This window comes from Bicyclus anynana, chromosome 12 (genome assembly GCF_947172395.1).
Source record: "Bicyclus anynana chromosome 12, ilBicAnyn1.1, whole genome shotgun sequence".
NCBI classification, from domain to species: domain Eukaryota; kingdom Metazoa; phylum Arthropoda; class Insecta; order Lepidoptera; family Nymphalidae; genus Bicyclus; species Bicyclus anynana.
Genome location: NC_069094.1, coordinates 13339697 through 13354113, shown reverse-complemented (window position 1 = coordinate 13354113; position 14417 = coordinate 13339697).

Genomic DNA, 14417 nt, shown 5'->3' with positions numbered 1-14417 from the left:
AAATTCAGTATCTCACAATCCAGTCCAGGATTTGAACCCAGGACCGCGTGACCCAATACCACATTCACTAATCACTGAACCAACGACGCAGTATATCCCTATACTCGTCTAGTATAGGGACTGTCATTTACCTCGTGAATTACGAGTAAAATCTACCCGTAAATAGCAACTCGTTTTGAACGTGACATAAAAAACACCTGTGCTCGTAAATCGTGAAAAAAGTTGAAACATGTCATTCCAATCCTCACCGTCTCTATAATACTGGGATTATGGCGTCACATTATTAACTCGTATATCCCATGGTCCATCTGAACAGAGAAATCCCATTTTAACCAGACCAGATGTTCAGAACCGATATTGATTTACAAATAGACAAACTTTTAAGCCAAACGCACTTTGTTCTAAAACTAACTTAAGACTAATTTAACGTTATCATCTTTATTATCTTAAGTATTTTTTAATTTGCCAGGACAGGTAGGGTTATTCTGTTTTTATAACTAGTATCGAATTCACCTCTATCTCTCTTTATCTGGCATGATAGGTACTATCTCAGACCAATTATTGTATAGGACCTGCCTCGCTATACGTTACTTTTCTGTCAAAGTATATGATCAACGATCTAATGCGATATTTAAAATTGTCCCTTTAGTATCGATGTTTCATAGTTGTAATCGTGTTCGTCGGTTATAGAGCTCCGTAAAAATCTTTTTGTGTAGTTGAATAGTGTAAAAAACGGCCAAAAACTTCTAGTTTAGTATAAGATATATATCAAATCTAAGCTCGTTTTACTCAAAAAATTACAGACAATTTTGCTCGTGACTATGAGTGTGATATAGGTCCTTCTATAATTGGTCTGAGGGTATTATAGAAATGAGAAAGATAGAGGTGAATACGAAGCTTTTTACAAAACATCGTTACAGAATCGTACTGCAGGTATTACAGGTACTTGTAGGAATGATTTAGAGATTAGATCGTGGAACGGTGGAATCGGTGGAAACGGAATCGTGGAATCGTGGAACGGTACAATGTTCGACTCTGTAACGATTACTAATCATATATCAAAATGTTAATTCTAATGACCGGAACCCACGGCTTCATGTACTCTCTGAGACACGACTCGTCTATTTAACTTGTAGCACCATCAAATTCTGCTTCAAGTAAAAATGTCTTTGAAGAAAAATCTCGATATTGTTACTCTTAAGGACTTGAAAATATTACGGCCGAATATCCATCGAATATCACTATAATTGTAATTTAATTTTATCATTTATTTCTAAAATCTGGTAAATATTTCTTCTGTGTAATATTATATTTTACTGTCTATTTTATACAATTTTTGACTTAGCCCCCATTCGCACGAGAGTTTTTTTTAACGGACGTTAAAAAAGCGTTCAAACAACTTTTTTTCAATTTTGGACGTTGGAAATAGACCTTCGTTTAACTTCATACTATATTTGAACGATTTTTTAACGTTAACTCCCGTGCGAATATCTTACCTTGTAAGGGCCTAGTTCAAACAAGAACAGGAATAATTTGCGAAAATGAGTCCTTCAGGGCGTACAACGAAACAAGGGATGTTGACAGTTGGACATTTCTTTACGAACTGAAAAGATTAAAAAGTCTGTCAAAACTGACAGTTACCTTTGAACGTTATACGTTCCGTTTTTCGCCCGGCTAGTTTATTTTATTAAATAACGGGTACACAAAATTAGGTCGAGTTTTTTAAATATTTAACAACTAGCGGACGCCTTCGACTTCGTCCGCGTGGAATTCAGTTTTTCCTATGTGTTTATCCAGAAAAAATCTATTTCCATTCCAAATTTCAGCTAAATCGCTTCAGTAGCCGCAGCGCAAAAGAGGAAAAACATACAGACTTACACACACACTTACGCACAATCTTTCGCCTCATTAATAAAAGTGTGATAATAATTTTCGTTTCCAACATACCTACTTATTGCCATATCTACGCTAGGTAGGCACTAATTCTAGGTACTCTTAGGTATACTTATCTACGGTGATTAAAAATAACAACTATAACTCGTGCGTGTACAAATTAACTTGACACCTGGGTACCAAACGCAACCAAACAAACAGTACAAACATCATTCGAGCCATGTGTCAAGTTAATCTGCCTTTTTGTATTATTTTTATTTTTTTTATTTTTTACATGTTAGCCTTTGACTACAATCTCAATTTGATGGTAAGTGATGATGAAATCTTAGATGGAAGCGGGCTAACTTGTTAGGAGGAAGATGAAAATCTACACCCCTTTCGGTTTCTACGCGACAACCGGTAGGGTGGTAACTAGCGACGGCCGAAGCTTTCTACCAGCCAGACCTGAACCAATTAAGAAAACCACAATCGGCAAAGCCGGGGATTGAACCCAGGACCTCCGTCTTGTAAATCCACCGCGCATACCATTGCGCCACAGGGGCCACATGAGCTATAAGTACCTTGTCGGTCATTAATTATACTGAAAAGCCACTTAGATCCCACTTCAGAGCGTACTCGTCTTTCCATATAGGAAAAATTCCATTTAAAAATGGATCGTACCCGTAGATCAAGTCTCCTACTAATAAATAGAGACGCTATTCGAATGTCGGGCGATTCGAAGCATTAATATAGTGCGGAGTTATGCTTACCATGCGCCAACTGTGCGCAATGGGGACATTATCCGGTTGATTTACATTTATCGCTCTACGGTGCAAGACTCAATCGATTGCGAGTCCAGGTGTATTGCATACAGAATCGAATTGTAAAAGTAGTTTAATGGAACAATAGGCTACGTTAATTGGCTCTGAAACAAATTGCGATTGCGATGTATAAAGTTTTTTACATTACAATACGTAAATAATGAACATATGATAAACTGAAATGCTGTGTTAAAACATTACATTATTTTATTGGATGTAATTAATACGAATAATAGAACCGTGATAACCCAGTGGATATGGGTGTGGGTTCGAATTCGGTCTGGGGCATGCACCTCCAACTTTTCAGTTGTATGCATTTTAAGAAATTAAATATAACGTGTCTCAAACGGTGAAGGAAAGACATCGTGAGGAAACCTGCATACCCAGAGAATTTTCTTAATTCTCTGGGTGTGTGAAGTCTGCCAATCTGCATTGGGCCTGCGTGGTGGACTATTGGCCTAACCCCTCTAATTCTGAGAGGAGACTCGGGTTCAGCAATGAGCCGAATATGGGTTGATAATAATGATGATGAATTAATACGAATGATTTTATCGCTTCGTGTTTTATTTAACTCTCGCATTATGGGGAAATAGATTGGGGAAAAAAGTTCGTGATAATAGAAAATGGTACGTTCTAAAATAATAAGTCAAAATTTTCTACAAATAATTTCCCAAAAGCGTTCCATAATTTGATATTAAATTTTCAAATAAAACGAACACTTAAACAGCAAAAATCTCTTATTTAAACTTGTACATACCACGATAAAATGACGAGATTTTTAATGTCGATATTTCGATCCAGTTGCATGGATCGTGGTCACGACGGGACTGCAAAAATCTGGGTCGACTATCGAACGAGATTTTTAATGTCGAATATCGACATTTTATCGTGGTATGTACCCGTTTAAATAAATAATATTCATAATGAACAACCACGAAATAAGTTTAAAATCATTAACAAAAATCTCATTCAAAAACAGATACATATTAAAAGATTCTCATGATTGAGACATCGTCATTTTTCTAAGGTATAATAAAACAGCCATTATCGTCCACTTTCGTGCAAAAGCCCCTCAATCTCACGGGTTTTGGAACAGTGACCAAATAAATCATACCCTTATTGCCGTAAAGCCATCGCTCGGCGATTCAATACTCAACCCACTGTGGTATTTTGCCAGCTATACTAACTACGCCCCATGGAAAACTCGCTATATATGATTTATTTCTCTTAATCGATTACGTTGATTGACCATTATTGATCATAAGTCTCTAGTGTGTTAATGCCTTGATTTATAATAGAGAGAGTCGGGGTTTCGTTACAAGATCGGTTCAAATTAAGAATTTATATGTTCTTATATTAGTCAATCGCGCTATCCAACAATGTTTTTTTAACTCTATCTATCTTTCGCTATCTACGTGTACCATATCGTAATAGATAGAGAGAAAGAAATTGGAGACTCGGTCTGTAGAAATATGATAACACTAGCGGACGCCCGCGACTTCGTCCGCGTGAAATTTAGTCTTTTACCAATCCCTAGGGAACCCTGGATTTTTCCGGGATGAAAAGTGTTTGTGTTAATACAGAGTAAAATTTATTTATATTCCAAATTTCAGCCTAATCAGTTCATTAGTTGCAACGTTAAAGAGTAACAAACATCCATACAAACTTTTGCGTTTATATTATTAGTACGATAGGATAGGATATAGCCTTACATTCGGTAGCAGGTCTAGACCAATGGTAGGCCGGGGTTAATTAGCTATCGGCGTAACGAAGCAATTCAGCGTTCCACCACGATGCCATAAACAAATGGACTAAACATATTACCTACATTCTACTACCAATTATCCCAAGTAGTTCGACAACGGAGATTTCCAGGCCAAAGATACACGCCAAGAGATAAAGAGATAATTTGGTCTACATATCGTTCTGTTTTTAGACCTATTGAAAGCGATATTTGTACTATCTCATAGATAGATAAAAGTATAATCTATATCGTTACATGTGTACCAAGACGCACATGCAGGACTCAAGAACCTATAGCCACATAACAACTGTTGTACCCACTCATAAAGCAGGCTGTTGAGACAAAAGAGGTACTTAAAAGAGATAACGAAAATCGCTACATCATATTATGTTAGAACACCGCCATCGGCAGACGGTGCAAGCCAGTCAAATTGAGAAACTTCCTTTTTTGAAGTCGGTCGGCTCTTCGAACTATGTGCCCCGCCTATTACCACTTCAGTTTCACGCCACGATACACCGGTGACTTTGATTCTTCTGCGGATCTCCTCATTTCTGATTCGATAACGCAAAGATACTCCGAGCATAGCTCGTTCAATCGCTCGCTATGTGATTCTGAGCCTTCTTCAGAGGCCCATAGTTAGCGACCAAGTCCAAGACCAATCAGTAATCGTCCAAAAAAGAATCCCAAAGGTACTCTACTTAAACTGTAGGCTACAATGGTGTAAGTAATAGATAAAAGCATTAATGTAGCTGTAAACAGCGCGGTATAATTTGGCGCGCGCTGCGATACTATCGCGTTTGCCCGCACCACGCAGATACCGCGTTATTTAGTGGCGCTATTTGGCTCGCGTCCTGCCGTGGCGAAACAACTACTTTTACGTAATTATTCGTGTAAAAAAAAAACAACTAAATTTTCCAACTTGAATATTATTTCAATACCTGCAAAGTATTTTATAAACTGAGCAATCTTAATAAATTATGTTTCACAAGCCATAATTTTTATAAAACCAGATTCTTTCTGCCTTTTTAAGCGTTTTCGTATATATATTTTTTATTATAAGTAAGCCATTCCACTCCGATAGTCATAAGTTATAAAAGAGTTAAAAAAAACACGTTTATGCAATAAATCACCTGATCGAATACAGTGCGATATTGCCGGCTGCATCATCCACCATTATTGAATGCAGTGGATGGATGGAAATAAAACGTAGACATTATATTTCAGACTACTTCTGTACCAAAGTTCATCAATCTAGAGTCGATCTACTGTAACAAAACGTCAATTAAAACTTTTATACGTAAATAATGTTCATTAACAAAAGTTATGTGAAAGCACTCAAACACAGTACACTTGTATGATAGAAAATATCAAAAATCTCTCTCTTCTTGGTCGCATTCTTCATTGCTGAAGGTCGTGTCCGCACTGCAGTCCCTTCGATGCGTTGTTAACTATTCCCCTCCACACAGTCCGGTCTTCAGCTTTTTCCATTGGGGGTGTCAAGATTAGCAACCTACGGTACGCCGATGACACCACGCTTTTTGCGGCATCTGAACAGGAACTTGCTCGCCTGTTCCGCAAACTAGAGGCAGAGAGTGAGTTAGTCGGACTTAGCATTAATAAGTCAAAGACAAAAGTCATGCTAATCGACAGAACGGGGAAAGTAGTGAGAACCGGAGAGCTCTCAGACCTGGAGTTTGTTAGTGAGTTTGTGTACCTTGGGTCATTACTGTCAGACAAGGGAGGAAGTCAGCAGGACATTAGAAGACGCATCCAAATCTCCAAAAATGCCATGACCAAACTAGTGAGAATTTGGCAAAGCAGAAGGGTCTCCAATAACACCAAGAAGAGACTCGTTAGGACTTTAGTCTTCTCAATTTTCCTTTATGGCGCCGAAGCATGGACGATAAGGGCCACAGACAGAAAGAAGATAGATGCCTTTGAGATGTGGTGTTGGAGACGGATGCTTCGTATACCGTGGACCGCTAGAAGAACAAACATCTCGATACTGAAACAGCTTCGTATTTCCACTAGACTTTCAACTGTATGTTATCAGAGGATCTTGAGTTACTTTGGCCATATAGCCCGTCGCCTTCCCGATAACCTGGATAAAATAATAGTGGTGGGCAAGGTGCAAGGGAAACGACCACGCGGCCAATCACCTACCCGCTGGTCTGACCAGGTTAAATCACTCACTGGACTCCCTGTAACAACAGCCATATCAAAAATATATCATGCAAAAAGCAATACCATTCGAAGAGTGTCATATATCATAGCTGCATGTATTGAAAAGTGTTTGTTAATGTATTTCACGTTCCACAATGAATATAAATCACCTGATCGAATACAGTGCGATATTGCTAGCTGCATCATCCGCCGCTATTGAATGCAGTGGATGGATGGTGGAACGGATTCGTTTGTTATGGAATAAAACGTAGACATTATATTTCAGATTACTTCTGTACCAAATTTCATCAAATACTGATGAGATCTACTGTAACAAACCGTCCATTAAAACTTTTATATTACGTAAAATAATGTTAATTAACAAATACTTCAAAAGTTATGTAAAGCACTCAAACACAATATACGATAGAAAATATTAAAAATATAGCATGCAAAAAGCAATACCATTCGAACAGAGTCATATATCATAGCTGCATGTATTGAAAAGTGTTTGTTAATGTATTTCACGTTCCACAATGAATATAAATCACCTGATCGAATACAGTGCGATATTGCTAGCTGCATCATCCGCCGCTATTGAATGCAGTGGATGGATGGTGGGACGGTATCGCTTGTTTTGTAATAAAACGTAGACATTATATTTCAGACTACTTCTGTACCAAATTTCATCAAATACTGATGAGATCTACTGTAACAAACCGTCCATTAAAACTTTTATATTACGTAAAATAATGTTAATTAACAAATACTTCAAAAGTTATGTGAAAGCACACAAACACAATAGACTCGTATGATAAAAAATATCAGAAATATAGCATGCAAAAAGCAATACCATTCGAACAGTGTCATATATCATAGCTGCATGTATTGAAAAGTGTTTGTTAATGTATTTCACGTTCCACAATGAATATAAATCACCTGATCGAATACAGTGCGATATTGCTGGCTGCATCATCCGCCGCTATTGAATGCAGTGGATGGATGGTGGAACGGATTCGCTTGATGCGATTGCATTTGAAACATCACATCACGTCGATTGTCCCGAAACTCGTGCCTTTCGATAAATGAAAAGTGAAATCGGAATTCTGCTGTGAATACTGAATGATTTTATATCATCGGTGAGCTTCTCGATACTATGTACAATTTGTACATACTAATGGATTAGTAGCACAAATTGTAGTAAAATGTTATTAGATTAGTATTATAAACTAAGTTCTCCGGTTGTCTATATGTTCGTATGCATATTTTAATGCGGATTTCACGAATAGATAAAGTAATTCATAGTGAAGGTTTAGTTTAACAATCTGAAGACATAGGTTTAAAAGTTGTACCTAAAGATTTTGTGTTAGAGCGTAACGGATAATAATTCTATATCCAAGATATTAAAATAACGGTAAGTACTGACTAACCGTAGATAAATTATAATTTTACGGCCACGAAGTTGTCCAAGTACAAAATCAGGAGTTAAAAATTCGAATCCCTGAGAAAGCCAAAGAATAGGTCCTTGATGGGGTTTAATTGGGAACAAAATTTTTAATTTTTCAAGATATGTTCATAAAAGCTATATCAAATATCGGTTCAAAATTTATATTCAATATTGTTAATTTTTTTTTAATGTTTTCCTTTGGACGATGAAATATTGTCAATCATTTTCCAATTTTCATAATTAGTTAAATTCTTATAACACTCAAGCAAACTGTTGGAAATGCATTAACTTGTGTAGAAATTAGTCAGAGCGTGTTGAATTTTGTTGTTACCCGCAGCTGCCTCCACAACAATTTCACCAAGTTTCAAATATCGCGCCGTGTTTGAGAATACCTGAGAATTTAGACCGTCTAATAATATAATTTATTCGAGATTGATGTTGCATTAGGTAATGCTAAAACAACAGTTACTAGTTAAGCTAATATTCAAGTTGGTAACGTACTTTGAAAAAACGTACTCTACAGCTATGAGGGTCAATTTAAAGTCACTCTCAAACTTTCGTGATACTCATATATTTTTTTTTTATTCTTTACTAGTTAGCCCTTGACCTCAATCTCATTTAATGGTACGTGATGATGCAGTCTTGGATGGAAGCGGACTAACTTGTTAGGAGTAGGATGAAAATCCACATCCCTTTCGGAAAAAACGGACTCTACATTCTAAACTTTTGTTTAAGATATCCAAAACGGTGGAAACTATATTACCATCAGCATTCACCATGACATTATCCTGTATTCAGAATAGGAGATGCATTTATCTTTTACAAGGAAGACAATTGTATTGATTGATTTAAATTTACAATTACATTCCCAACGATACAGGTATTTGAAGGAATGTGGAAGCACGGTGAATTCCGCATAAATGAGCAATTTCGGAGACACGTGCCTCGTCAGAGAGCTGATTAGGATCTCCTGCGATCCGCTGTAACGTGACGTGACTTACACATCGCCTGCGTACTCGTTGAGAAAAATCTGTTATATTCCGCTGTAGCTTTTAAATATCTATTTATTTATTAAGCTACTAACTGACGCCGCGTGGTTTCACTCGCGTGGTTTCTATCGCTGTAGGAATACGGGTATAATATTTAGCCTAAAGCCTTTCTCGATAAATGGGCTACCAAACACTGAAAGAATTTTTCAAATCGGATCAATAGTTCCTGAGATTAGCGCGTTCAATCAAACAAACAATCTTTTCAGCTTTATAATATTAGTATAGATAGCATAGCTTTTAATGCGGGCGCGGCGACCGAATCAAGAAATTCCGTAACGACAATAAACCTAACACCCAAGCCAGTGCATGAAGTTAACACGTTTCAACGTTATCATATCGATTCTACTGGTCATGTGGTGTGAAACTAAGGGGCAAAACTTATTAAACCAGAGTTCGATACCAGCTCAGTAAAGACATTTTTTATGTCTTAAATAGTTCATTATAAACACAAATTCCATAGCGCGAACTATAAGAAAAAGGCATCTTACTGCTAAAGCGATGTCTGTGTAATGAGTTATTATTAACTAGCTGATACCTACGACCCCGCGTGTGTTGTGAGCCGTGATAGCCCAGTGGATATGACCTCTGCCTCCGATTCCGGAGGGTGTGGATTCGAATCCGGTCCGGGGCATGCACCTCCAACTTTTCAGTTGTGTGCATTTAAAAAAAATTACATATCACGTGTCTCAAACGGTGAAGGAAAAACATCGTGAGGAAACCTGCATGCCAGAGAATTTTCTTAATTCTCTGCGTGTGTAAAGTCTGACAATCCGCATTTGGCCAGCGTGGTAGACTATTGGCCTAACCCCTCTCATTCTCAGAGCTCAGCAGTGAGCCGAACATGGATTGATAATGAATAAATGAACCCTCGACATCGTCCGCGTAAGATTAGGGATTATACATTTTTTCCTAAATAACAGCCAAATCCTTAAAAGAGTTCATATTATCATTAATCAGTTTTTCGAGAATCTCGCGGCGTTTTTCAAGTCAAAAAATATATCTATGTATTATATATATGTATTAATCTACGACACAATATATCTCTATTCTAAGGCTCTTATTAGTTGTAGGTCGGTAAAGGATCGGGGTGTCGAATTAGGTTCAATTTCAAAGCATAGAGTATGCTCTATACGGAACCTCTATTGAACCTGTCGGGGCATAAATGTAAATCACCATGAAATGAAGTACGGGACAATGTTCCCATTGAATGCAGTCGGTGCGACGCGACGCAGCAATAACTTGACGGAGATATTGCCTATTCAATTGTAAGCCGATGCTAAATTGAACCATAAGCGGATTTTCTTTTCTACTGAGCACAAATTCAGACTTTTACCACCGAATACCAAAGGTGATTCATTTCAAACTATTAATTGTAATTCTTGCAATCGCAAGATGTAAGTAAAGTTAATAAACTATGCGTTGGTTTTAAGACTATGCAGCTATAGGTCATAAGATCTTGGGTTTCAAGGAGTCTTGGATCGTGCCATCAAATTTTTATAGGTTGGTTGTTTATAGGTTGTTCTTTGCCCACTAGAAAATAAAGATTAAAAATCTGAATTAACTTAATAAAGAAATGCACAGAAAGCACTGTACATTCGAATATATACAGCTCGTGTGGATTAACTTGACACTTGGCTCGAATTATATCTGTACTAGGTTTGTTTGGTTTTGTTTGAAGGCCAGGTGTTAGTTAATGCGCACGAGTTATATTATGCCTGATATTTCAAAAGTACTTGATAATTAAACCAAATTGAAATAAATGAATTTTGACTTTATGTTTTTTATAGCTAACTTTCAAAAATGTTCATAACTAGTGCTTAACACACGGTAAGTGCCATTGACATACAATATATTGTATGCTTTGTGTGTGTATGTGTGTTGCTTACTATGATTTTATTGTCTACGACAAAGTGATTAGACATAATATGACTTTGACGTTAGGGTGGTAACTACAGCAGACCAGACTTGAAGAAATGTAAAAAATATATAATTATAATTCTTCACTTGCAGAGATACGAACCTAAGATTTATCAGTTTAAAGCACCGCTGCATAACTTTGCCACAAAGGTCGTCAAATGGTGTTTGCATCCAGTAAGTGAAATTTAATGGTGTTATCTCTTCTACTTATCGTTTCATTTTACGATGCCATTGGCTGGCGGAGTTGCGAAGTATGTATCTATAATGATGTCTTTATGAGGGAGGTGCATTCGATGTATAAACGCTTAATTATTCAAAATTCTTCGCGATACCAGACTCTGATTTTAAATGTGTAGTTTGCAAATTAACAGTGTTAATTAAGTTTATTAATTAACAGTGACAATTATAATTATCACGCTATTGCCAAAGTTTTGACGACCTCCATAGCGCAGTGGAATGCGCGGTGGATTTACAAGGCGGAGGTCCTGGGTTCGATCCCTGACTGTGCCGATTGAGGTTTCTTTATTGGTCCAGGTTTGGCTGATGGGAGTCTTCGGCTAGTTACCACCCTACCGGCAAAGACGTATCGCCAAGCGATTTATCGTTCAGGTACGATGTTGTGTAGAAATCGAAAGGGGTGTTGATTTTCATCCTACTCCTAAAAAGTTAGCCCGCTTCCATCTTAGATTGCATCATCACTTACCATCAGGTGGTAACTAGCCACGGCGGAAGCCTCCCACCAGCCAGACCTGGACCAATAAAGAAAACCTCAATCGACCCAGCCGGAGATCGTACCCAGGTCCTCCATGTATAAATCCACCCCCCATACCACTGTGCCACGGAGGCCGTCATAAAAATAAAAATAAAGTATTGTATCGATTTAAAATTTTGACGAACAATACAAATAGAAGCCGAAACTCCCAAAGTAATTGTCATTCGTCAACAACAGCCCAAGACATCGCCGCCGCTTGAATCAAAACAAGTTTGACCCACTTTACTAAACACCTGGGAATTTTAAGCAGATGTTCTAAACCGTATATTGAACGATCTTTGCTTCGTTATAAAAAAAAATAATGAAATATACAAAGTTATTAAGGAAAATTGATAGTTTTTCTGTTAAGGAAGAATTTGTTCATTCGTTTGCATTAGACTCTTATACTAATGAACCGATTTGAAGAATTCTTTCACTGTTGAGAAGTTACATATAGGCTATATTTTATATTTATTAATTAATTTTATTTACACGGGATACTGCCCGGCGTCTGCTAGTAAATTAAAATTATTAGGTTAATAATGGCAAAATATAAAGTAAAGTAAAGTAAAGTAAAGTAAAAAAACCGTGATAGCCCAGTGGATATGACCTTCGATTCCGAGGGCGTAGGTTCGAATCTGGTCCGGGGTATGCACCTCCAACTTTTCAGTTATATGCATTTTAAGAAATTAAATATCACAAGTCTCAGACGGTAACGGTAAACATTTGGAGGAAACCTGCTCATCTGAAAATTTTCTTAATTCTCTAGGTGTGTGACTATTGGTGGACTATTGGCCTAATTCCTCTCATTCTGAGACTCGTGCTTAACAGTGAGCCGAACATGCTTGCTAATGATGATGAAATGTATAAAGTAATTTAGTATTGATTTTTGAAATTAATTAACTATTCACATTTTCAGGTGATGTTCTATAAAGTAGGCTAAAAACTTCGAAGGAAGTTGTTAAGCAAGTCGACGTGAGCAACTCGTTCCAAGAAAGTTTTGTTGAGAATTATAAACAGGCCGCAAGTGAGCGTTTACATGTTTTACAATTTCTCGATCGAAATAACTGACTCCTTGATTCAAAAGTTAGCCTGTTTGATAACACAAAAATCATCATTATCATCGTTATCAACCCATATTCGGCTCACTGCTGAGCTCGTATCTCCTTTCAGAATGAGAGGGTTTAGGCCAATAGTCCACTACGCTGGCCCAATTGGCAGACTTAACACACGCAGAGAATTAAGAAAATTCTCTGGTATGCAGGTTTCCTCATGATGTGTTCCTTCACCGTTTGAGACACGTGCTATTTATTTTCTTAAAATGCGCACAACTAAAAAGTTCGATGTGCATGCCCCGGCCGGATTCAAACCCACATTCTCCGGAATCGGAGGCAGAGGTCATATCCATTGGGCTATCACGGCTGACAACAAAAAAATACTAATTATTTTATTTTACATGCAAAAACCGATGAATGTAAGCGACAATGTCTCCCATATCTGACAGAAAATCCTCAACGCACGTTTTATCCTGCATACGTAAGCCGGAGCATCTTTTTTTATATATGGAATAGATTCACGCTTGACCACGATTGTTAATTGTAGATGTAGCCTAATGTGAATCTTATTTATTACAATGTGAAAAACTGATAAATGAGAGTGGAAGGCGTTGATAATAAACCTAGAAAATGTCTATTCAATACACGAATCGCGGACTTCGGGAAAGAACCATGCGTATAAGAAACAAAGAAGCAAAACGCATCGTCAGGGAATCTTGACCAAGCAACACGTTCGCATCGCACGTTGTCGTTTTAGACTTCGATATAAATTGTTATGCTAGCCACAAACTGTCAATTATTCTTAGGTTTCTGTAGCACCCACGACTATAATTGATCGTGTGTTGGTCACTGCGTACATGACTATAGTATGCCGCGTGGGTACTCCCGTTTGCTTTTCAGAAACGTGAGAATAATTGACCGTCAATGGCGACCTTTAGATGGGCCCCTACATATTAAAGAACGCACAATGTTATGTCATTACTCAAAGACGTGCACGCACATCTTATTTAGTACGCAACGAGCGCATGCTGTGAGTGGACGTGGACTTAAAAAAATATTTTACTGTTTTTTCTTGTTTAATCCCTTAATTATGCCATTGTGTTCATTTTGGAAATGTATAAACACAAGCCGCAACACGAATAAAGAGGAAAGGTGCTACTTACTTTCCAAAATGCAAATTTGCGAAACAAATGACAATTCCGCGACGCTTCGGGGCCCATCTAACGATCTACGATCGATGGTTATAGATATACCGGGTAACATTCATACAAACAAATAACTAATGAGAAGCCAACTTTTAGTTAAAAAACTTCATGTTTCGAGTTGCAATTTTGTTCTCTCAAGAGGAAAGAAGTTAACTAGCATGGACTAAATAATTCATAGGTCAGTTGAGCGGAGTGCGTTCCCCCCCGCCCCTCGGGGACGGTCACGGAATATTAACTCCAAATGAGATAAAAATGGCGACGGTCTCCCGGCTCAGGTGCCACTGGAATTTGACGTCAGTAATTTGATGCCTTCATCCCAGACGCCTTTAAAATGAATGTCAGCTCGGACAGGGCGGACATTGAGCGGTATAAATATTTTATTATCATCCCATA